Genomic DNA, 24,918 nt, shown 5'->3' with positions numbered 1-24,918 from the left:
TCAAATGGGATGTTTCGGGGTTAAAATAAGTAACAAGTATTGTTCCTTAAAGATCAGCATTGCCAGAGGACTCTCCCTTGTAGCTTATAGAAGATGCTTTTCAGGAGTACAATTTCCAAAAGTATTAAATCTGCTGGGAAGAGACAGCTAGGGGGAAGTAGAAGAATTCACAAGGATTGAGACAGATTAGATCTATGGACCAACCAAATAGAGCATGCAGGTAAGCAAGAAGTGAAATGTAAGGATGCTAAGAAAAAACAAACAAATGCAGCCAGTGTTCCAACCTGAAACATCATGCACAAAACAGACAAGAGAAGAGCTCTAAAGCCAGTCACACAACGTAGTAGGAGTGTAAAGCAAAGGCAGAAAAGGCATTGGCCTATACACAGACCTAGTGCTATGGAGCAAAAATCAGTGAAAGGTAGTTTGGCAATTTATAAGATACTCAGAAAAAAAATCTGTAAAATACTGTACTTGGGTTTCATTTAATGAACATTTTGTAGCAAAACTAAAAAACAAACATAGCACAAAATACACTCGCAAGAGGGTCAGAACCCAGTTCTGCTGCATTCAAGGGCTCAGATTATTTTGCATTTTGCAAAATTAAACCCATAGTTGCTTGAAAAAAAAAATCCAAACCAGGAGATTTGTTTCATTCGTACTGAGATGTGGAGGGCCTAGTCACCTTGTTCTTGGCTGTCTGATAGTGCAGCCAGAAGAGGAAGCCTCTCCCATTGGGGAGGAGAGTGATCAAAATTGCCCCTGAGAAAAATGGAAGAAGCAACCTGAAAGCTTGGTCTTGCTTCTACTGAAATGAATAGAAGTTTGGCAATTTGCTTCTCTGGGACCAGCACTGGGCCCTGAATGTCGATCTCCCTTCTTGAACTTTCATAGATTCACAGAGTTTGCTCCTTCCCTGTGGCAAAGGAACCAGTCACAGCTTCCTGACTCAGCCACCCAGCCCCAGTGGAAGTTAAAGCTGCAGAGGGGCACTGTTAGTTTGCTCCTCGGGTCTCTCAGGGCCCTTATGTCAGTTTCTCTTTGGGCCACAAGCCTTCCCCTCTCCTCCTAAGGCCCCTTCCCTCCGTGCCCCGGTCAGACGTGGGATTTCCATCCCGGGGGGAATCTCCAGCGGCATGACACAAAGTGGTAAGACCCGGACACTCCAGGCCATCGAGTTTAAGGCCAGAAGGGACCAGTGTTCTCAGTGCATAGGGGGGATTAACCCATTCACGGAAACAGAGAGTGACGTCTCTTGCTGCTGACAGAGTCGAGCGAGAGAAATAAATAATTAAACTCATGGGGAAGGTGGAGGTGCTTTGGGGATAGTACAGATTACCGCAGAGCAGCCATGAATTGTGCCTCCAAGTTAGAGGGATGCTGTCTGCTTCCCCATCCCCTTCCTGTCTGAACTCATTCTCACACGGCCCTGCTACAAGCAACACCTAACCTAAGTGTACTACTAAGGGCACGTCTACACAGCGCTCTGGAGCCTGCAGGAGCCCGTCTCCCACCCAGGCTTGCGCCCGCGCTCTAACAGTAGCTATGTAGGAAAAGCTTTGAACTTACGGCTTGGGCTGGAGCTTGGGCTCTGAAGCTTAGTGAGGAAAGTTGGGCTTCGAAGCCTGAGCACCAGCCCAAGCTGCAATTTCAAGGTGCTGTCAAATGCACAAAGTAACCAAACTGAACTAAGTCTGGCTGGGATGATTTAGTTGGGGTTGGTCCTGCTTTGAGCAGGGGGTTGGACTAGATGAGCTCCTGAGGTCCCTTCCAACCCTGATATTCTCTGATTCTATGAGTGTAACCTCCTGGGTCACGTCTACACAGCTATTTTAGAGAAGCAGCGTGAGCCCCGCTAATCTGAGTCCATCGACCTGGCCTGGGAGGCGTGCTGCCGCAGGTTCCGCATCACTAAGGAGTGATGTTTTTCCATTAGTTCAGTTTGTCTCCTTTGTGCATTTGACAGCACTGTATGTACAGCCGGCTTCCCGGCTTCCCCGCAGAGTCAGTCCGATGCCTCTGCTACTTGTATGGGTCTCTTGCAGCAACAGAGCCAGAACAACAGAGAGAACAATAGGAAAATGGGATAATAAAACTGTAAAAATTGTCCAGAGTAGGTGTAGGACCTGAAAATACCTTCAGCTTATTGTTCAAAAGGGACTAGATCTGAAATTGGTGCTGTCCCTTTAAAATAAAGGTACAGACTGATTCGTATATATAAAGGGTCATATTGAGCTGTCAGGTTTTAGCAAAATTGTCCTTGACGCCAGTGGAAAGTGCTGTCTGTAGCTGATAGAATCCTAGCGCAATATTGGGCCAAGTGCAGATTGTGATGCATCTTGGAGGCAACATCTCCATTGCAGCTCACAGTATTCTCAATATGGTTTGGGCTTAGGCTCCTCTCCTCTTCTGCAAACACCTACATACATTCTTAACTTTTAAGAACGGTCCCATTGACGTCAGTGAGACTAGTCACACGCGTCAACGGAAGCATGCACGTGTTTGCAGAACTGGGGCGTACGCTCAGTATCTTTTCCCTCTCTTTGGTGCCATATGTCCCGGGTCTGCTGTATACAGTATCGGGAGTAGAATAGCAATGCCCGAAAAGCAGAGATGAAATGTAGTATTTGTAAAAATAACCTGTTGCAGGAGAGTGTTTGAGAAATATATTCCCTCCGTCGAAGGAGGTTTGCTTTTGGAGTCCCAGTAGTATGCACAACTTTAGACAATATTTCTCAACTCCAGTAACTTTTTAACTAATTCCTGATTGGTTTCTTAAGTGGATTCAGCAGACAAATTATCACCCAGGTGATATTAGCTTCCTCATTCAAAGTCTAATCCATTTTGAAAGATTAAGCAAATTCTATAAATATTTAAATTAAATAAAATCTGCATCTGCTTAGTGATCTTAATGAAGAATTAAGCTGATGTTCTCATAAAAAAGTGTAAATGTTCAAAGCGACTGTACTAGCAGGCTAGTGTTGGTGCATCTCAAATTATGTACAATTGATTAATATGCATTTTTGTAAGCTGCTGTCACAGGCAGGGTTCAACACTGTATTTGATTTCAAATCCTGAGGGAGCCGCCTATTCTAATGCTCAGACTCATGTTAAACTTTGAAAAATCATCACTTCTTGACTCTGTTTTAGAGTCTGACAGAAAAGAGCCTTTTCAGGTTCTTTTATCTTTATTATCACTTTACATATAATTTTTCTGCACTTCTTCTCCACAGACAAAACCCTGAACCTATGAGTCAGTGCTGTTTGGATTTCTTCCAGATGTTACTGAAGAGACTTGCGAACCATCAAATTGCTCTAAAACGAAATACTGCCTGTGACAACTCCACATTATTCTCTAGAAAATCTAGGTTGGCAGAGTGTTTAAAGAGAACTGTTTGCCTCTTTCATGAGGGCACGAACTTTAAATCAGACCAGTCGACTCCATTCGTGCTGTGTAAAGACAACAGATCAAAAGGAATAATATATCTGTTTCAGCATGTATACATGGCATACTCGAATTCAGCTCCATAAATCTGTTAGCTGAATTCAGTGCAGATGATCCTGGCCTACAGCATTGCTATCAGAATGCGCTGGTGATAGAGTGGCCTCATTTTCTTCCTCATAAAACTGTGTGTTTAAAGCTACATAGGCCAAGCAATGCCACGTTTCAGAGAGAGTCTCCTTGGAATACAGCACTTACACCTCTCTGGTTGGGGATCCTTCCCCTGGGGATTTGTACAGTGCAACTGGTTTATCATGTGCTGAAATTTCCCCAATAGAAAAGGAGCAAAATTCCCTTGCAATGGAGTGAAGCCAGCCACTCCCCTGCAATGTAAGTGACATTTCATTACAACCAAATTCACGGTAGGACTGTACCAGCACTATCCAGATCAATACGAAACCTCCCACTGGCTTCAAAGGTGCCAGATTTGACCCCTAAAATGGGGTCCACTGCTACAGAGCAAGACTAGCCTGATCCACACATTTCTGCATCAAAAAGGTTGGCTTTTACTGAAACATGAAATGAAGCTTATCTGCAACTGCACAGGCCAGAATGAAGGGGTAACAGCAACAATGAAGTGACCATTCCTGTGTAGCATCAACACAAGATGTGGCAGAAATGTGGACATCAAGAAGGATACAAACTGTTCTGTCTCAGAGCATAGAAACTGAGAAGTTAGAGAAATAAAACACAGAATACTCCTGCTAGAAGGTCGCGGTGTAACACTACTTGATCTCTTCGAATTCAGAATAATAAAGGAAAGAGAGACAAAGCAGGTTGCTCCCTGGAACAGAGACGCACAGCTCACCTCCCCTTACTCTAGGCTGACTGGCTGCAAACTGACTGCTGCTCCTCACATTCTTCCCTACGGAGCCCCAGCGCCTGCAAGCAGGACCAGGAAGCCCTGAGCATTCAAAGTGAGAGCTGTGCAGTTTTAATAGTTTTCCACACAAACTGCTCCTTATGTGTAGCAGTGTGGATGTGTTACAGTGGCTGGTGATGAGGAGCATGTGCTTTCCTCACTCCTTGAGCAGAAAGAGCCAGCCCCACACACATACACCACATTTCCAATTTCCCCACACAACAGACAGTCTGACTTGTCCCTGCATCAGAGGCAATTCCCATGCCTGGGGATTACATTAGCAAAACAGAGGGAAATGCAAGGATGAAAAGAGGACTGAATATTGACAAATTAAAGGCCCAAGCGCAGGAGTGAGGATAGGAACATTATGGGTATTTAATTAGAGAAGCAGCTATTATCATAGATTGCAGTTGTTTAATGATAGGTTTAGTGAACTAATGTAATTAATTGTTGCATAGCAATGGAGAAACATGTAACAGTTATAGATCTTGGGAAGGAATAACCCAGGAAGAACAAGGGCTACTACCCTGTGATGTGGTAGCAAGTTCCTTACTTTCTTGCTCCACTAACAATGAAAGAGGATTTTCTATAGTGCCTCCTCCTTGGCGTCAGGGTGCCTCCCTACAAAGTAAGAGTTCCCCACCAGTGGGTTTTGTTTGTTTTAATGTCTAACCTCTGCTCCACATCCAACACTGCAGAGACAGGCAGCCAGCCGGATACAAGTTACAGCTCCACAATTCTCTTCTTGGCTCCACCCCACCCGCGGCATAGTCTCTGGGCTGCCCTGATGTATGCCAGTGGCAACAGTCCCATCGGGACCATCTACCAGCTGAGGCCAGCCAGTCCACCGAGCCCTCCACTCATGCCTCCTCCACCTGCCCCAAGGCCGAAGGTGGGGTGGAAATCAGCTATGGGTGCCTGGGATGACCCCCACATGATGTGGGGGAAAGCAGCATTCACCTCATTCTGCCTACTCCCCCCGTCACCAGGTTTGTCGTTACAATGGCAAAGTTCAAGATTTTGGAGCGGAAAAACTAAATTTTCCAAATGAATGCGATAGAGTGGCCTCATTTTCTCCCTCGTAAAAGGGTGTGTTTAAAGCTATATAGGCCAAGCTACGCCAAGCTTGAGAGAGAGTCTCCTTGGAAAAACGAACTTTTTCAAATGAGAACTCAGTGCTCAGACTCGGAGGGAGTGAGAACCACGGGTCTTTTCCCAGCAGCAGGCAAACTGTGCCCACAAACCACACCACACTGTGTGGAAATCAGCACTTCTGTCTTGGTTCAGTTTGGCTTCTCTGGTATAAACAGAAGGCAGCTTTGGCCTTTTCTGTTTCCCTTCCTTCATTCCAATTGCATGTGCCCGCTGCAGGCTGGAGAGCGAGCCCGGGGTGAAGCACCGCACTTACCCGTGATTTGAACGTGGAAGAAACTGACAGGCAGACATGGGAGAAGAATCCTTATGGTGTTTTCCTCCCTTTGGCTCAGCCCATGGGTCTGACTGGGGGAGGGGACTCACGATTACCAAATAGCTGAGCTAAATATTGAAATGAAATGGAGAGAGAGAGAGAGAGAGAGAATACGAACTCTTTAGTACTTTTAATAATTTCCCCCCTGATTAAATTCTCTCTCCCTGAGCTGGTTTGGTGCCAACCCATAGTTTTAACTGCTGCAGGAGACGACTGGGGACTTCATGATGAACAGTATGGGTAGGGGCAGGTACAGAAGATCCCTGCTTCAGATGCTGGAAAGTAACATCCCACTGCTCAGGCCTGGCATTAGGTAAACAGACCTGAGGAAGAGCTGTGTGTGGCTGAAAGCTTGTCTCTGTCACCAACAGAAGTTAGTCCAATAAAAGATATTCCCTCCCCCACCTTGTCTCTCCATTAAGTACACAGTCAGATTATGTGTTCCATGGCAACAGTGGTAATTTAATCACAAAGAAAGAGGCTCCTTTCAACCACTGATGTCAAACACAAAATACCCTCACAGGACAAAAGCTCTCTCGGGGTCAGTATGATACATTCCCAAGCACTCTAGCCCTGATCCAGCAATGCACTTAAGCATGTGTTTTAACTGAAGCTTGCAAGTAGTCTCGCTGATGTCCTAGAACCAAGGGTCCAACTAACCCAATATCCTGTCTCCCAACAGTGGCCAATGCCAGGTGCTCCAGAGGGAATGAACAGAACAGGCAATCATGGAGTGATCCTTCCCCTGTCATCTGGTCCCAGCTTCTGGTTGTTGGAGGTTTATGGACACCTGGAGCATGAGGTTTTGTCACTGACCATTTTGGCTAATGGCCATTGATGGACCTGTCCTCCACGAACTTAGCTAATTGTTTTGTGAACCCAGTTATAGTTTTGGCCTTCACAACATCCCCTGGCAAGGAGTTCCATGGGGTGACTGTGCGTTGTGTGAAGAAGTACTTCCTTTTGTTTGTTTTTAAACTGCTGCCTATTGACTTTATTGTGTGACCCCTGGTTCCTGTGTTAAGTGAAGGGGTAAATAACACTTCCTTATTCACTTTCTCCACACCAGTCATGATTTATAGACTTTATCACATGGCCCTTAGTCATCGCTTTTCCAGGCTGAACAGCCCCCAGTCTTTAATCTCTCTTCAAATGGAAGCTGTTCCATACCTTTAATCATTTTTGGTGCCCTTCTCTGTACTTTGTCCAATTCTAATATATCTTTTTTTGAGATAAGGTGACCAGAACTGCACGCAGCACTCAAAATGTGGGCGTACCATGGATTTATATAGTGGCATTATGATATTTTCTCTCTTATTATCAATGCCTTACCTAATAGTTCCTAACATTCTATTAACTTTTTTGACTGCACATTGAGCAGATGTTCTCAGAGAAATATCTATGACAACTCCAGAATCTCCTCCTTGAGTGGTCTCATATGGGGTTTATAAACTAGACTTTCACCTCCATAGAATTAAATTAAAATCTAGTTAATTCATAAATGACAATAGATTTGATGTTCATTTCCATGCAAAAATGACTAGATGCATTCAAAACTAATTCTCAGGTGTCTGTAGGGGTGATGGATTTTTTGCATTTTGGTTTAGAAAAGAGAAATAGCAAAATTTACCCTGGAACAATAATTTTTCTAGTGAATAGTGAAAGTGACTTGGACGAATATAAAATAGGACGATATCTGAATTGAAACCTCAATCTGCCTCTAAATTAGCATGCCCAAATATCACATCATTACAGCGATTCATCAAGTGTCTCAGCTGTCCAGAGGCATGAACAAATAGGTGTTTGCCACACTAAAAAGTGGGCAATTTATGTGGGGAACTCTTGGTGTGCCGATTTAATGGTAGCTATTGAAAGTCTGGCCCTAAAACACTTTCAGGAAATAAAATAGAAAGGAGCAGAATAAAAAGTCAAACATTAAGCAATTTCTCAACCAATAAAAACATATGCCAAAGTGCTCTCCAACACATCTAAATAACTCTTCGCTCTCTGGTTCTCATCTAATGCCGTGTTTAATTTCAACATGGCACAGGCTAGCACATTCTCCATAGTTAATCACAGGCATAATAAATCCTCAACAGTTCTGCAGCACCTTTCAGATTTCTCCTTCTGTGATTTCCATCTTTATTGCAATTCTTTGCATGGCCAACAGGGCCAATGCAAACGCCATCTCTATCTGTCTTGGGGAAACGTCTCCTTTCTCTTCCATGTAATTAGCAGTCAGTTACTCAATACATTACTCATAATAATTTTTAGTGCAGTCATCTACTTCCTCCTTAAGTGAGAAGGTTAATGAAGGGTTCTGTTATGCTAAATCTGCCTTGTCTGAAAAAGGGAATTTCTTTCTTAATAACAAGAAACCATCTCCTTTTCCTGAAAGGTCTCATCTACCCATGCACCAAACAGAGATGAGGTTAGGGAAAGCTCATTCCTAAATCATTCCAAAGCATTACTTGGAAGGTTGCTTGATATTAAAGGAACTTCATTTTGGAAACAGGAGGATTATACCCTATAGCGTGTTCAATAACTGGTCCATAACACAAGCATGCAGATTGCCAAATAGGATCAGACCAAGGGCCTATCTTGTCTAGTATCCTGGACTCGATGCTTCAAGAAAACACACAAGAAATCCCACAAATGACTGGAAATAATTGTACAGCATCCACCAGTGCCACATGTAGATGCACATGTGCTTGGAGGTTTGGGCACTGAGTGTAGAACCAAGTATATGGTGGAGTTTAAATGCTTCAGTAATACTACTCCTTGCTTTCTAAATACCAACTGAGTGAGTGGGTCACACAGCCCTTCTGCGAGCCAGTTCGGAACGGTGAGCGCCATTCCACAGACAGGGCTACGTGACTTACCCCTCGTCACAGAGCCAGTCTGTCAGAGCCGGGATTACAGCTCAAGAGCTGCCGGCTGCCAGCCCAATGCTCTGACCACTAGACAATGTCTCTCCTTGTGGTCACGTGTGCTGACATTTAACTATTAGAGGTGAGGGTGATACTCATTTTGCTTATCTGTTGTACACAACGATTTACAGTGGTGCTGTTCAGCATGTGGGTAACATTGAAAAGACTCCTCCTCTAGTTGACTCATCTGCAGCAGAGCTTTTAAAGATCAGGAATGGAGAAAAAGCAGCTTCAGTTATCCATGCAGCCCAGCATGTGATGTGCGTACGAATGCAGGCACAGACGACAGAGGAGGCTGGATAATAGTGAATAGTATTTGTGTTGTCACATTGTGTTAGATGATCCTGGGGGAAAGAATCTCATTATTCTGTGAGCTAAAACAGCTTCTTTAGTCAGAAACAATTCCATCTCCATGCTAAATGAAACTTCACTTTCATTATGTACTTGAAATATACACATGCTAGTAGTCAGGTATTACAAATGAAGTCATGTTAAAACAACTGGAACATTTAGACATCTCTTTAACAAACTAAGCACACTTAACTGGCGGTTACATTTGATCAGTTTTAAGTTTATTCCACCTTTCTTGACACTTTGTCCAGGAAAGGTGGCCAGGGAAGGAAGCCCTGAAAGATCCCATGCCTGGCAGATGTGTCTTTATTTTGGACTTTCTCTAAAAGGCAGACAAGGGAAGACAAGGTGTCAATTGGAGAAAGAGGCAAATTCAACAGTGGAGCAACGGCGGTGTCTGTGACTCATGAGGTCTGACCCTCCATTGCACTCCAGCAGTTTTACACCAGTTACTCCACTGCAGCTCACACAGCTACACAGTGTAAAACTGGCGTAATGGGAGAATCGGGCCCCGGGGGTGACTGAGGGTTAGAAAACGGATGTCAATGATGGAACTGCGTGGTGACCGTGTGCATGAAGAATGACTGGAACGTATGCGAAAGGCAAGGGCGAGGGCGGGCTCCCTTAGAAAGAGAATCCTGCCGTACTGAACACCGGCCGCAAACTCCGCAGCAGCAGGAGCATCTGCACCTTACTCACGAGGGCTCTTTTAAACCAGGGGCTGTGCAGCAGCCTGGGACTGGCCCTCCTACGCTATCTTCAGCCCTCCTGTTATTTGTGTTACCTGCTACAACCCCCAGCGCGCTGGGTGCACCCACTGGGTTGCCCACGGCTAGGCAAACTGGGCAAGTTCCCTCACTGAATCACTTGCAGCTATTTCCTGACTTACATCACTTTTTGCATCACTACTGAGTTTGGCCCGAGGCTTCCTTGGGAGACATCCCTAGTCTAGAGTTGTCCCAGAGTTGCAGTATAAATATTCCCTCCTCGTGGAGAAAAGGAGACATGTTCACAGCTTCATTTACAAGAACCTTTCTCCAAGTATCAAAATGAGCATGTGGTGAAGAGGGGCATCAGCACCATGTCTACCTCACCCCGGCCAGAGGAGAGTGCAGAAAGCGGGAGAAGGGAGCAGCAGTGCCAGAAGAGAGCAGGACTAGAACTCAAGAGATCCATCCTAGCTCAGCCACATGTTAGTCCATCCTGTGGAACCTTGGAAAAGCCACTTCAAGTCTGTGCCTCAGTTCTTCACCTGCAAATGGAGACACATCTACCCTACTTCAGAGGAGTCCGCAGGTCACAGCCTGGGCATCACCAAGGCTCTACCATGTATTTTGGTCTTGTACTGGTCTGCTCAGAGGGGTCCATGGAACTGTAATTCACTGATGTTCATAAAGTGCTTTGGGATCATCTAACAGAAAGTGCTGTAGAAATGCAAAGTAACAAATAATATCCAAGGCATGGGGCTAGTCTTGGATTCAGTTTTGCATATGATTTCCCATATACTTGTCTATCTCTGAGTAGAGCTTTATTCTTGGCAGTGAAATGACAATTATTCATTTATGATGATGAGGTTTTAAAAAAATGTCTTCAAACTGATTTGCAAGTAAAATGCTGGAGCCCGGACACTCCAGGTGTCCTGCAGGGAGTCCCATGGTGAGTGCGCTGGGGAGACTCCATATGCATGCAGGGGAAGCAGCATCTCTCTGCTATCAGAAGACATTTCTGACCAACCCACAGCCCTGCTTTTGATACTGAATCATCACATCTAAAAATGTTCATGATGCCAGGAACTTCCAGCCTGAATCCAAGAAAAGCAAAGGGACTTTCCCCTAAACCAGCATCTCCCTAAACCAGCATCTCCTTCAAACATGGGGATATGGCCACTGTACACTGTGTTGGATAAGGTGCGCTCAGGGAGCAGTGCAGGGAAGGGACAGATGCTCCTGCAGCAGTAATTCCCGTCCCAGCTGAGTATGTTAAATAAAACTTCTAACCTGCTTACGAGACAAAAACAGCTGGAGGGCCGGGGTGGAGGGCAGAGGAAATCTATTTACTTAGCTGTACCCAAGGCAGGTTAAACATGGGGACTGAATTATCCAGCTGAAGAGAGATTAAAACAAACTTTCCTGTGAACGTTCCCCAGGGCCTCACAGGGGTGTCCTGACCTTTCCACCTGACCCATTGGTACAGGGCAGTAGAGAATCAGGTAGAGCGTCTTCAAAATGTGGCAGAAGTAAGTAAGGAAACATGGTTAGGGCACTAGCCTGGGACTTTGGAGACTGAGTTTCAATTCTCTGCTCCACCACAGACTTCTTGTGTGACCTTGGTCTTAGTCTATTCCGGAAAATGGGGATAATAGCACATCCCTGCTGCGCCAGGGTGCGTCAGGATGACTCGATACAAGACTGTGAGGTGCTCAGACACCATGAAAATGGGGCTGTAGAAGTACCTAAGGGATAGAAAGCTGATCTCCTAGCCAAGGAGAAAAGCAGCTGGATAGGAGTTGCTCAAATGGAGCCTTGATGATAACCATAAGAATTACAGAACCGTTAGATTTGTGTAAGGGTTTAATTTTAGGTCTAATGCAATAGCATTGCCAATTCTTGCAACTTCATCATCAGTCTTGCAATATTTGGTGTTTTTCTTAATGCCTCCGCTCCTGGAGTCAGGGATTATGTGAGAATCACAATCTTAATTTAAAAAGAAAACATCTAGTCCTCATGGCTGCACAGAGAAACATGAAAACAAGAATCCTAAATATTCAAAAAAAGAGAAAGTAAATTAGAAGAACCCAAAATATTTATTACCATCATTTCTAAGCAAATCTCATGATGTTGGGAGTTCTGGCTCATGGTTTTTCAATGTTTGGCAATACCTCATTGCTAATAAATCCATTTCCAGCATGGCCATATGCTAATTCCAAACCACATCTCTAATGTTATAATGTAATCGGTGGAAAAAAGAATTACCTAAGGCCTAGCAAATGTCTCCAACAGACATCAAATATTACAGAATAGGTGCATTAAAAATTAAGGTTATTTGTTCTCAGGGTGGATTTTAAACATTTATTTCACAGTATAGTATCAAGGATTTGGAGAGATTTTTAGTATTAGGATTAGACTTCAAATTAAATTCTGACACACAACTCGTACACTGGTTACACCTATTAAATGGAGTGGCTTTTCCTGCAGTTTGAGATCAAAGAGCCAGAATCTGGCTAGAGAATGAGTCCTGCATTAGAAGCGGTAGGGCATACACTTAATGGATAAAATTTACCTCTGGGAAGAGAGCTTACATAAAGCCGAGTGGAATGTCAGGCACGCATAGCCCTGGCACTGGCTCTGTGCACAGGAGTGAATTTTACCCAATGGCATGAAGTTTTCTGCTCTCAAAAATGGAAAAGAATCAACACATTAGTCTAATGAAATTATTGTAGATTGTTTGCCTACTCCAACAGGATGGGAGAGCACTCAGGAGTTTTAAAAATCCACTGTGCAGTTAGTGGATTAAATGCAATCGTAAGTTCCTGTGTTCTAGCAATATTATAATTTCCTATAGTTTCTTTTTGCACAAATTGCTATTTTGTCTTTTCAGAAAGAAATCTCATTCTGATAAGGCTTATGTCCAACACCTTAAACTGGCTACGGGCTCACAGCATTATCACTGCCAGGAAAGCGGTTATGGACGTACAAAACATTGGGAGACTCGAGAAAAGTACCTCTGAAATCAGTTAGAAAGACTTCAGAGTCTACATGCTCCTTGATGAATGTACCAACTTCCGTTCATGCTAAGGGGATGTACCCATAGCCAGGCAGAGCTCTCCAGCTCCAGCAGCTATGATTTTATTAGCTCAAAGTCCATTCCCCTGCCTGGCTGGGATTGCAACCTACAGAATACCAGTTTGTTTTCCATAATGGTCCTAAATGTCCCCAAGCAATGGGGCACTTCCTACTTCCCAATTCCGCAGGCCATTTGGGACGTGTTTTCAGATATTCAGTGTAAATTTCCATTTTCTAACCTGTTCCTCCCATGTATGGTCCCTTGTTATTGCCTCAAGGGACTGATACACTCATGGCATATTACATTATGCCTCTGAAACGCCAAGCTCAGACATGAAATTGCAATGAATTAGTCGCATCACTATAGTCAAGAATTGAAATCTGCTGTTCCCAGTTGTTATACTCTGTGGCAGCCAAGTTCCTTAATTTAGGGTTCCTGAGCTCCACATTATCTGACATAATTTGCTCAAAAGCCCTTCGGTTCTGTCTTTTAATCTATCTCATATTTTTCATAATTTTAAATTTGACTCCACCTCAATGAAAAATTTAACACACAAAAGTTAGAGAAAAATCCTAAACCCAGATCAGAAAACAACTTATAATCATATGTCTCCAAAGTATCCAATGCTTAGTTTGTTTAAATGACCTTTTTCAAATTGCAAGACATTTATTCTTGCAAACACCCCTCCCCGCACACAAAGTAGCATAAAATCCTCTTTTAGTTAGGCACTTTGTCCTACGATCGTATTACTACTTCCCAGGAGAAAACAATTCCTAGATGCTAATATGAATATTATTTCAAGGTAAAAATAACTGCAGAGGTAAAACTTTATTCATGACGAAAACTAGAACTTTATTCAAAGTTTTAAAGACTTATTTAACATTGGTGGATACCTCCTAGAGAATTGCATTAATGAAGACTACGCCCGTACTACAGCTTGTCAGACAGATGAGAACATCAAAGTGTTTCAAAAAGGAAGAACGAGGCTTTAAAAGCAGTCAGAAAACAGACCTGACAAGAAGTAAGTGCAATGCCTGAAAAGACTGTAAGAGTGGGATTTGCACGATCCAGGAGCAATGGAGACAGGAGACAGGAGATATGTAACGTTCTATAAAAACTCTAAAAATACACCACCCTGATGACCTACTAATGGTCTGAGCCAGACTCACTGAAATCAGTGGAAAGGCTCCCGTTCACTTCCATGGACTTTGGATCAAGCCCTAATATTGTAGCCTTGAGAGTCTCCATAGACAACCATGCTCAGCTGTGCAAACTATGTGGAGATCTTATGTGAATGAATATCCACCAACATCTAGAATGAGACAATCAAACTCATGTTCACTTGTGACCTAGGGAGGATGTAAAGGTAGCACCCAAGAAGTAACAGAAACATTATTGCAATGTGTAGTCCTCATGAGTCACACACTTCGACTATTATGTAGTAAATGTTTCGTACAATCTCCAGATCACAGTATGATAAAACCTTGTTGCTTTGCCTAGTCTCTATATAGTAATCAGTATCAGTAAGTGCAGATTCATGAAAACCTTCAATGAGGAATGACTGTTTATTGTTCACACTGAAGAACTTTTGAAAAGAAGGAAACTAAGAGTGAGTTAGCAACTTAACCATATACCAGAAAAGTACAGCCTGTCTGAGCTGCCTAATCACCCATATACATTTCTTTGTAAGACCACACACCAACCTCTACAACCTTCACACAGTATATAATAGTTCCCTAAAGTTTCAGAATAATATTGTTTTGTACCCAGCACGATTTATAATTAATCTCCATTTTTGTCTTCTGTAACGCACGCTGAGTTTGCAGTCTGCATGCCAGTTCTGGAGCAGCAAGGTTTAAATCCCCAATGGAAAGAGCTACAGCTGCTGTAAATGTTTGAATTAAAGGGATTAATCCTCAAAGATCTCATCTGAATCCCATCTCATGGAATTCATTGTTGCGTTAGCCTCCACCAGGGCTTTATTTGTAATGTCCTTGCTGTGAAAGAATTGGAAGGATGATGTTTTAGTTGCTAATTTCATCGGGCGAAGGCTTTTTAAAATACGTTTTCTGATACATGATTATTTGAAAACCCTTGAGCTTAATCTGGAAGGACCAAACAAACATAACAATACATTTCATTCAGATGGCTTCATTTGTGAATGCCACTGTCTGTCTGTATAAAACGGCTGGTTCTCAGAGACACTTGTATGTCTGGCTGCCAGTTTTGATAGTGAGAGCACTGCAATTGCTGGGGCTATATCCCCCTGCCCCAGAGAAACTGAGGAGATCTGCTGAAGGCACAGAGGCCCTGCTCCTCTGGCCCAGCTCTAGGACTCGCAGCCCACACCCTTTGACTTCCTTGTAGTGCTGGGCTCCAGTGAAGCCAACCTGTGACTTCCCATGAATCCTCTCCTTGCCACATAAAGGAAACTTCTGCCTCACAGAGGGGTTTTCACTCAAATGTCAATGCAGCCCTAATAGATCCTTGTTGGCTCTGTCCACTCTGCAGGCCTAGGGATGGAGGAGTGGTGAAGTAAAGGGACCAGCTGCCTAAACCCCTTTCACGTGAGAAAGTGAAAATCTATGCACAAAAAGGATGGTCTCTGCTCCACAGCTGGGAACTTACCATCCTTGTGCAATGGCAGCAGTAGATATCTGTCCAGTGAACCTCATTTTCAAAAGACAAACTACCCAAAAGACAGCATGTCCCCTAGCACAGCCTCTGACCACTGGCTCAAAACCAGCTCGGAGAGCAGCAGCATCCACCAAATTGTCAACATAGGACTTCCTGTGGCCTGGAGGTAGGTGCTGTTCCCCGCAGCTCCCTCATCCAAGTGCTGACCCAGTCTGGGGGAGCTGGAAAGATCGTAGCAAAAGATGGTCAGGTTCTAAGGTACAGCAAAGTGTCTTCTCATCTCAGCGTTGGACTAATCATAGAGTAAAGCAACTGGAAACAACCAAAAATGAAAAACAAACTTTAATCATGGCCCAGGGCTTGTTGCCAGCTGGAAATAATCTGATGAGATGCCAGCAAGCTCATTACGATCCAGCATCCAAAATAAATTGTATATTTTCAAAAACCAAAAGATGTGTAATCAAAGAAATTCTATAATGTCATTTACCCAGGAAATAGCATTATAAAACAATCTCCCTCTGCTGTTTGAAATTGAATATAGCCATGGAATTTTGTAAATGTTGATAAACATTAACTGGTTTTTGGTTTGGTTTTGTTTTTTGTCTCCCAAGCAAAGCAAATCTTATCATGCCAGTGCTACGCCCTTAACCAGCTCATCAACCTAAGTTCATGGTGATAAGATGGTGAAAGTAACGAAGATCAAAGATAACACTGTTTTCAAAGCATAATAAAATAAATAATCCATCAAGTCTAGAACTGAATAATTACTACTGGCAGGAAAGTTTCTAGAAAATATTACAAAGCAATAGCATCAGCATTCCTCAATTAAATACATTGAGAAAGGCATCCCTTCTGCATCTCACCAAACTCTTCCAGCCACAAGACCTTGCATGGTACAATTCAATCCATCTGACAATTAAGGATCAAGCTACAAAAAGAAAATGATAAGTTCCAAGCCAAGACACCAGAAGAAATTCAATTCAAATTCCAGTAGACACCTCGGATAGTAAAACGCTGAAATACAGCAGCTCTCCTTTGTCACACAACCAAATCTTAGCTACATTACTCAGCACTGACTGTTCTGATCTGAAAGTATCAAGTGCACACCGGCTTCCTCATTAGAATTTCATCGCAGAGTCACATACTACACCCATGTCTAATTTGTTCTTTTCTGTTTTATTTACTTGGGCCTCGTATGGAGAAGAGACCAGCCCAGTGATAATCTGTTTTCTTTTTCACACTGATATTACCCAAAAGGGCACAGCAACGGTGATTTGCTTTCTTTACTGGTCTCTTGCTCTCCTTTCTACGAGTATTTATGACTGAGGTACAGCCATATATTACAAGCCTATCCGGGAGAAAGTGATCATCTTTTATGTGATGCGACTACTAATGGAACATAAAATTAATAAAAAGCTAGCACAGCCTGTAAAACTCTCTGTAAAGTGGCATATTTCACAGTTTCTCCTTTAGCGACCTGGGAAGGAAGAACACATTTAGTTCAAGGCCCAGATCCTCAACTGGTGCAAGTCATTGTAGTTCCATTTGTGAGGATTTACACCAGTTGAGGATCTGGTCCTGTGTGATCAGCACCTCATCCGTGTTCCACAGATACCCTTCTATTACAACTAATGCGGTTTGCTTTCCCTCTCCTCCGCCCAGATTTATGTACATTAGAATCTCTAGCTCTTAAGACTGAGAGGGTCAAAAGAAGGATTTAATTCAGAACAAAACAAGCATATTTATCTTTAAATCATGTTTATGTTGGTATTAACATATTTTCTAACAGCTAATTAACTGAAAGTAGAGAAGGTTCCTAAATAAACATCCCAAAGTATTCCAGTTTTTCCAGATATCAGGATTTACATGAAGAAGAAATTCACATTCTGATCAGAGGAGAACCCAACATGTTCTAACAGCGGTTCTCCAAGTGTGGCCTGTGGAACACGGCTCGTCCATGGAACTCTCCCTGCGTCTCCAGACAGACCACTGCTCGCTCTGTGCTGGCTCCTCTGCTTCTCATTCCCAGGTGCTAATTTGCATTTGAAGACAGCTAAGTCCACACTAAGTACTTTCCCAATGTTACCTTTCTATGTAAGTACTGTAATTGCTGTAGGTGCCACAGAAATGCTGCATGCTTGCAGCTCCATGAAATCCAGTAGTCCTCCAGGAAATCTCTCTATTAAAATGGGGTCCATATTTGAGAGTGCCTGGTTCCTGCTAAGAGAGATGACAATATTTTGCATTTCAATAGCACATTGCACCTCCAGAACTCATTAAGTCCTGGATCCCAATGGCCTGCTCTAACCTAGAATCATAGAATCTCAGGGTTGGAAGGGACCTCAGGAGGTCATCTAGTCCAACCCCCTGCTCAAAGCAGGACCAATCCCCAACTAAATCATCCCAGCCAGGGCTTTGTCAAGCCTGACCTTAAAAACCTCTAAGAAAGGAGATTCCACCACCTCCCTAGGTAACCCATTCCAGTTCTTCACCACCCTACTAGTGAAAAAGTTTTTCCTAATGTCCAACCTAAACCTCCTCCTCTGCAACTTGAGACCATTACTCCTTGTTCTGTTATCTTCTACTACTGAGAACAGTCTAGATCCATCCTCTTTGGAACCCCCTTTCAGGTAGTTGAAAGCAGCTATCAAATCCCCCCTCATTCTTCTCTTCTGCAGACTAAACAATCCCAGTTCCCTCAGCCTCTCCTCATAAGTCATGTGCTCCAGACCCCTAATCATTTTTGTTGCCCTCCGCTGGACTCTCTCCAATTTATCCACATCCTTCTTGTAGTGTGGGGCCCAAAACTGGACACAGTACTCCAGATGAGGCCTCACCAGTGCTGAGTAGAGGGGAATGATCACGTCCCTCGATCTGCTGGAAATGCCCCTACTTATACAACCCAAAATGCCATTAGCCTTCTTGGCAACAAGGGCACATTGTTGACTCATATTCAGCTTTTCATCCACCGTAACCCCTAGGTCCATTTCTGCAGAACTGCTGCCCAGCCATTCGATCCCTAGTCTGTAGCAGTGCATGGGATTCTTCCGTCCTAAGTGCAGGACTCTGCACTTGTCCTTGTTGAACCTCATCATATTTCTTTTGGCCCAATCCTCTAATTTGTCTAGGTCCCTCTGTATCCTATCCCTACCCTCCAGCGTATCAACCACTCCTCCCAGTTTAGTGTCATCTGCAAACTTGTTAAGGGTGCAGTCCACACCATCCTCCAGATCGTTAATGAAGATATTGAGCAAAACCAGCCCCAGCACCGACCCGTGGGGCACTCCACTTGATACCGGCTGCCAACTAGACATGGAACCATTGATCACTACCCGTTGAACCCGACCATCTAGCCAGTTTTCTATCCACCTTACCGTCCATTCATCCAGCCCATACTTCTTTAACTTGCCGGCAAGAATACTGTGTATCAAAAGCTTTGCTAAAGTCCAGAAATAGCACATCCACTGCTTTCCCCTCATCCACAGAGCCAGTTATCTCCTCATAGAAGGCAATTAGGTTAGTCAGGCATGACTTGCCCTTGGTGAATCCATGCTGACTGTTCCTGATCACTTTCCCCTCTTTTAAGTGGTTCAGAATTGATTCCTTGAGGACCTGTTCCATGATTTTTCCAGGGACTGAGGTGAGATTGACTGGCCTGTAGTTCCCTGGATCTTCCTTCTTCCCTTTTTTAAAGATGGGCACTACATTAGCCTTTTTCCAGTCATCCAGGACCTCCCCCGATCGCCATGATTTTTCAAAGATAATGGCCAATGGCTCTGCAATCTCATCGGCCAACTCCTTTAGCACCCTCGGATGCAGTGCATCCGGCCCCATGGACTTGTGCTCGTCCAGCTTTCCTAAATAGCCCCGAACTACTTCTTTCTCCACAGAGAGCTGGTCACCTCCTCCCCATACCGTGCTGCAGAGTGCAGCTGTCTGGGAGCTGACCTTGTCTGTGAAGACAGAGGCAAAAAAAGCATTGAGTACACTAGCTTTCTCCACATCCTCTGTCACTAGGTTCCCTCCCTCATTCAGTAAGGGGCCCACACTTTCCTTGACTTTCTTCTTGTTGCTAACATACCTGAAGAAACCCTTCTTGTTACTCCTAACATCTCCGGCTAGCTGCAACTCCAAGTGTGATTTGGCCTTCCTAATTTCACTCCTGCATGCCTGTAGATGACGTGCCCTACTGGTGGTTATGTTTGTTGTGTTGCTGCATTAGGATGGATGAATGTATTAATCCAGCTTTCCCGCACTTGCATTTAAGGCTGAGTAGTGTAGCCTATAAAATATGTTAAGTAGAAATTAGGCTTAAGCCTAAACGTAAAGGTGTATGGGAAGCTGAGCATGCTAGTGTGAGCAGAAGTTAGAGATAAGTTGGAGGCAGCAAGCTGGGAAAATAGGCGTTAGCAAAGACATGTTCCATAGTAATGTTGCTGCTATGTTTTGGGTATAACTCCTTTGAGCAAGGTTTTTAATGAGTGTTTTGAGAACTGTGATTTTTTAAAGCTATCTATGTTGATAATATAGGAAGGACACTGATATAGATGTTAATTTAAATAATGTGCAATCTCAAGAGCCAATAGGGAGGTGGTGGAAATAATTATGGTAAGGGACAGTTTAATGTTAATTAGTATTATAGTGGTTATAAAAGGAGTAGCCTTGCTAGATGTCAGGAGAGCTCCAATTAGTAGCAAACTGGTATTATTAGGTTCCAGGGTTAAAAGTCAGTCCTCTGTCAGTAGACTGACCTCCCATTGAAACATCATTTCATCTTGGAGTGTAAATATAACTGTAGCATAGTGTAAGTGGGAACTGCAGGTCTGTTTCCTTAACTAATCATTTTTCTTTCAAATAAAGTTTGATTTTATCTCTCAAAGTGTCATCTCATGGTCTTCTACTAAACACATTTTCTGTAGCCAACTGAGAGGCTCAAACCTGAAAGCTAAGTTGGCTTTTATTTTAACTGACAATGTGAATTGGGATCATTTCAACATAAAGGTTATGTTAGCTAGAGACTAATCAACTCAAATGAGAAGGCATTGTGATATTGCTGAATGTTATGTACCAATCCACCTAATTCCAGAATGCCATTTGAAGCTTCTGCATGTAGGTCACCAGTGTGACAGTTTGGTCACAGAGACCCCTTGGGACTGTCACTTAACGTGCTGAAACTATCTCTGAGCCCGTTTTCCACTGCCAGCTTGGGACTCCAGAACCCTGCCTTGTTGAGCCAGACACGTTAATCTGTTGCAACACATACCCAAAGCTGCCGACTTTAATCAAAAACTGCTCAGCAAGTCACCTATCTCCAGCACCCAGACACCCAGCTCCCAATGGGATCCAAACCCCAAATAAATCCATTGTTTTGTGTATAAAGCTTATACAGGGTAAACTCATAAATTGTCCACCCTCTATAACACTGATAGAGAGATACTCACAGCTGTTTGCCCCCTCAGGTATTAATCACTTACTCTGGGATAATTAATAAACAAAAGTGATTTTATTAAGTATAAAAAGTAGGAATTAAGTGTTTTCAAGTAATAACAGACAGAACAAAGGAAGTTACCAAGAAAAATAAACCAAAAAGCACATTAAGAAACTGATTACAGGTAAATCTCACCCTCAGAGATGTTCCAATAAGCTTTTTTCACAGACTAGACTCCTTAGTCTGGGCCCAATCCTTTCCCCGGTACAGTTCTTGTTAGTTCCAGCTCAGGTGGTAACTAGGGGATTTCTCATGACTGCAGCCCCCCTTGTTCTGTTCCACCCCCTTTTATGGCTTTGGCACAAGGTGGGAATCTTTTGTCTCTCTGGGTCCCCACCCCTGCTCCTCAATGGAAAAGCACCAGGATTAAGATGGATTCCAGTACCAGGTGACCTGGTCACATGTCCTGTGAGACCCCAAGCCTCCATTCTTCCTGGCTTGACTTAGAGGAACACAGGAAGCCTTACAAGTAAACAGAGCCATTTACAACCAATTGTCCTGGTCAATGGGAGCCAACAAGATTCCAAACCACCATCAATGGCCCACACTTTGCATAATTACAATAGGCCCTCAGAGTTATATTCCCTATTCCTAATTTCAGATACAAGATGATACATTCATACAAATAGGATGAACACACTCAGTAGATTATACGCTTTGTAATGATACCTTACAAGATACCTTTTGCACAAAGCATATTCCAGTTACATCATATTCACACTCAAGCACATTTTCATAAAGCGTAAGGAGCGCAACGGCATGGTCAGGGCACTGTAAACATTTATGCACAGATAATTTCCGGTTTATTAATGAGCTGCTTACCCACTAGAGTTATGCAGAATCCTTTGTTTGGAGGGTAGGGAAATTATTTCACCACCACACCTGCACCGCAATCCTGTCTAACGGTGAAAGTGGAGGCAAGCTGGAGCATCTAGTGGCAGCACCAAACGAACCACAGTGCTCCTCCAGCACTCGGCTCCTCACACCTCGGCCAGCCGTGGCTGGGGAGAAAGTGCAGGCAGCCCCGGAGGAAGAGGCGCAATCCCTGTCTGGACTCCAGAGGGACACTGCACAGAGGGTACTGTGCCACCCAGGGCTGAGCACGAGATGAGCCCATAGGAGCAAGAGGTGCAGAAGAAGCAGAAGAATTATTTCCAAAAGGTGACTGGAGAAGACAGCAGCAGTTGCTCCGCCATCTAGTGCCACTAAACCACAGCTGCCTCTCCCAGCTCTAAGGATCTACCCTAGAGAAAACTTTGGCACTGCACAGTGAGGGACATAGGCAGGGATTCCCCATCCTGTGTAAGTGCCACACTCCCTTACATCTCCGGGGGGCTGCTAGGTCGTGTCTCACCACAGAGACTGGCCTTGGTTTCAGATGGGACTAGACAAAACCCAAGAAATAAGAGACAGAGATCAAACTACAGTCCAAATCTGCAAATCCCAGGGCTGGTGTAAGGAAAGATGGGCACAGCAATTGCACACACCATACAGAAGAACACAAAGCAAAACAGCCAACCTTGAACCCAAATGAAAACACCAACACAAAATTAACCTGGCTTGCCAGGGAAATAACACCGGCTACACCACATTCTGCAGAAACCTGCCTGACCTAGAAAAAGACCCGCATGTAGTCTGGCTCCCCTACCTGCCTGCCACTCGCCACCAACTGATTTATTTCAGCACAGAACTGCTTGGCTTTCTATTAGCAGTGTGACGAGATTGTAAGTCTCTCTGTGTTGCTTCCTATTCACATCATTTCCCGTGTAACTTCTTGGACATTCTGCAAAACTATTTGCATCATTTATGTTAGATGTATTCTTCGGACACCCCCGGAACCAGGCCTTTAAACTGCAAATCAATACTTTACTCAGCTGAGGTGTGTAAACCCCACAATAGTGGCTGCACAGAATTACTTACAGTATACTGTGACAGTAACATTTTAAATACACAGAAACATAGTCCAACCAGAGGACACCGATGGGTCAAATCCTTTGAATAACCCCTTCCCATTGCTAACACACCCAGTGCAACAGGCAGGGGTAGGTCATATGCAAAAACCTCAGAACAATTAGCTAGGTGAGAAAGACAAAGACACTTCAGAGACCCCTCCTCAAACCCATAAGCACAGGAGGGCTGCCAAATGACAATGTGCCTGCTGCTTCCTTCTTTAGACACATCCAAGAACAGACATTTCTGCAGTCCGCCGTGTCTGACTCACTCGTTTACTTCCACATAGCCAGTGACCTTGCCAGCAATGCCATAAAACCAGCTGGAGTTTTGCTAGCTTTAATTCTGAAGCCATGCAGCAAGAGGCCCGGAATTCAGGATAATCTGCTTTTATGGCAGGACTAGATAGTGTGGAAATACTCAAGAGACTGATTAAGGATTCAATTGGGGGGATTAAGCTACAGTGAGCTAAGGCCACTTTACTTCTCAATGAGACACTCACATGGGGGTTTAATGCACTTTAATTTATGCCCATTAACTTCACACCTTTAGGCAATTCATCTGAACTCCCCATGTAGACAAGCCCCGGAGCTTGAGAGACCTCACCAGTGATGGCAGCATGGCCGAGATCCTTCCGCTTTAAGCAAATCATCTGCTAATCTGCACTGGGACCACGCTGGAATAGAAGGGCATCTGCTCAGGACAAAGGCAAGGAAAATCAGAAAGCCGAGGAACCGGAACCCCCAAAACAACTGGGGCACCCTGTCATAGGGTAACTGGCTCTCCGAGGGGGCAGGGTACAGTGCCCTTAGACTGACACTAAAGGAAAGCACCTGGGCCTTATGAAAGGGGAGGCAGTTGTAGGTTGTTGGCAGATGCCTGCAGACATTGCAGGGGTCAGAAGGCTCTTGCAGGGCCCTGAGTCAGCAGGGAGAAGACACCAGGTGGGAAGGCCCAACTCCAGGCAGTGGTGCTGGGAAAGCAGGGAGACAGATGTGCAGGGAGGCAGGGCTGGGCCCCATTTGGGACTGGGATGAAAGAAAGAAATTCTTAAAGAGAGGGCAGACCCCCAGGGAATGGGCTGGGCCCAGCTGAAACTGGGGTGAAGGCTTGGTAAGTCTGACTTTTCTTTTGAAAGACTTTGTGGAGGACTTAATAAACTGGACCCAGAAGGAGGAATTTTTTTGAACACCTGGGCTGCACCTGAACCACACTGGCCAGGAGGGGGCGCTACAGGGCAGGCGTACCCTGCGACATGCCCAAATGAAGATACAATGACCCACTAGGCAAAAAAACCAAACAAACACTTTTGTAGTGCCCTCTTTAAATGAAAATACGGGCCGAGGTTTTCCAAAGCGACTAGCGAGTCTGGGCCCTCAGTTGGACATACCCTTATAGGAGCCTGATTTTCAGAGGTTTACGACTCAGCACTTCCAGAAACCAGGCCCCTTTAAGATGTCTCAAACTGGCCACTCAAAATCACTAGCCCCATCTGAATATCATGGCCCCCACACCTGGTGATGCTGCAGTACATTATCACAGATCTTTTGTTTATTATGGCCGGGTTTGCAATACCTCAGCAGACAGGACACTGGGCTAGATGGACCTTTGGTCTGACCCAGTCTGGCCATTCTTATGTTATGTTCTTATGTGTTAAGTTGGTGTCACTTTAATAGCTCCATGCCTCAGTTTCCCTATCTGAAGATTTAATAGTTCTCTATCTCACAGATGTGTTGTGAGGCTCTCTGATGAAGCCACTACAGGAGCAAAGACTGTCATCATCATCATGGTGTCAGAACAGGCCCAGGATAGAATGCTGAATGCTGGAAAAAAACACTGTTACCTAGCCAGTATGTATTGTGACAAAGTTCCTCCTCTCTCTTGGTGGGTCCTGCACTTATTGGTGGATTTGCTCGCCTCAGAGATTCACCATGTGGGTCAGGATAC

At 44.1% G+C, this 24,918-nt stretch overlaps 1 protein-coding gene across 7 annotated transcripts in view; it reads right to left on the bottom strand.

The window, feature by feature from the left end:
* HTR2C (5-hydroxytryptamine receptor 2C) overlaps nt 1-24,918 on the bottom strand; it is a 594,342-nt gene that overhangs the window by 130,249 nt on the left and 439,175 nt on the right. Inside the window, exon 1 of one of the 7 annotated variants that reach the window (XM_045029302.1) lies at nt 5,773-5,901. The exons of the other annotated variants lie outside the window; for them this stretch is intronic. The gene's annotated coding sequence lies outside the window, so the exon portion shown is untranslated. Of the gene's footprint in view, nt 1-5,772; nt 5,902-24,918 lie in introns of those variants that run through there. 7 annotated transcript variants of the gene reach the window in all.

This window comes from Mauremys mutica, chromosome 9, assembly GCF_020497125.1.
Source record: "Mauremys mutica isolate MM-2020 ecotype Southern chromosome 9, ASM2049712v1, whole genome shotgun sequence".
Taxonomy (NCBI): domain Eukaryota; kingdom Metazoa; phylum Chordata; order Testudines; family Geoemydidae; genus Mauremys; species Mauremys mutica.
Note: the sequence above shows the minus strand (reverse complement) of the source record. Positions and strands in the feature narration are given on the sequence as shown.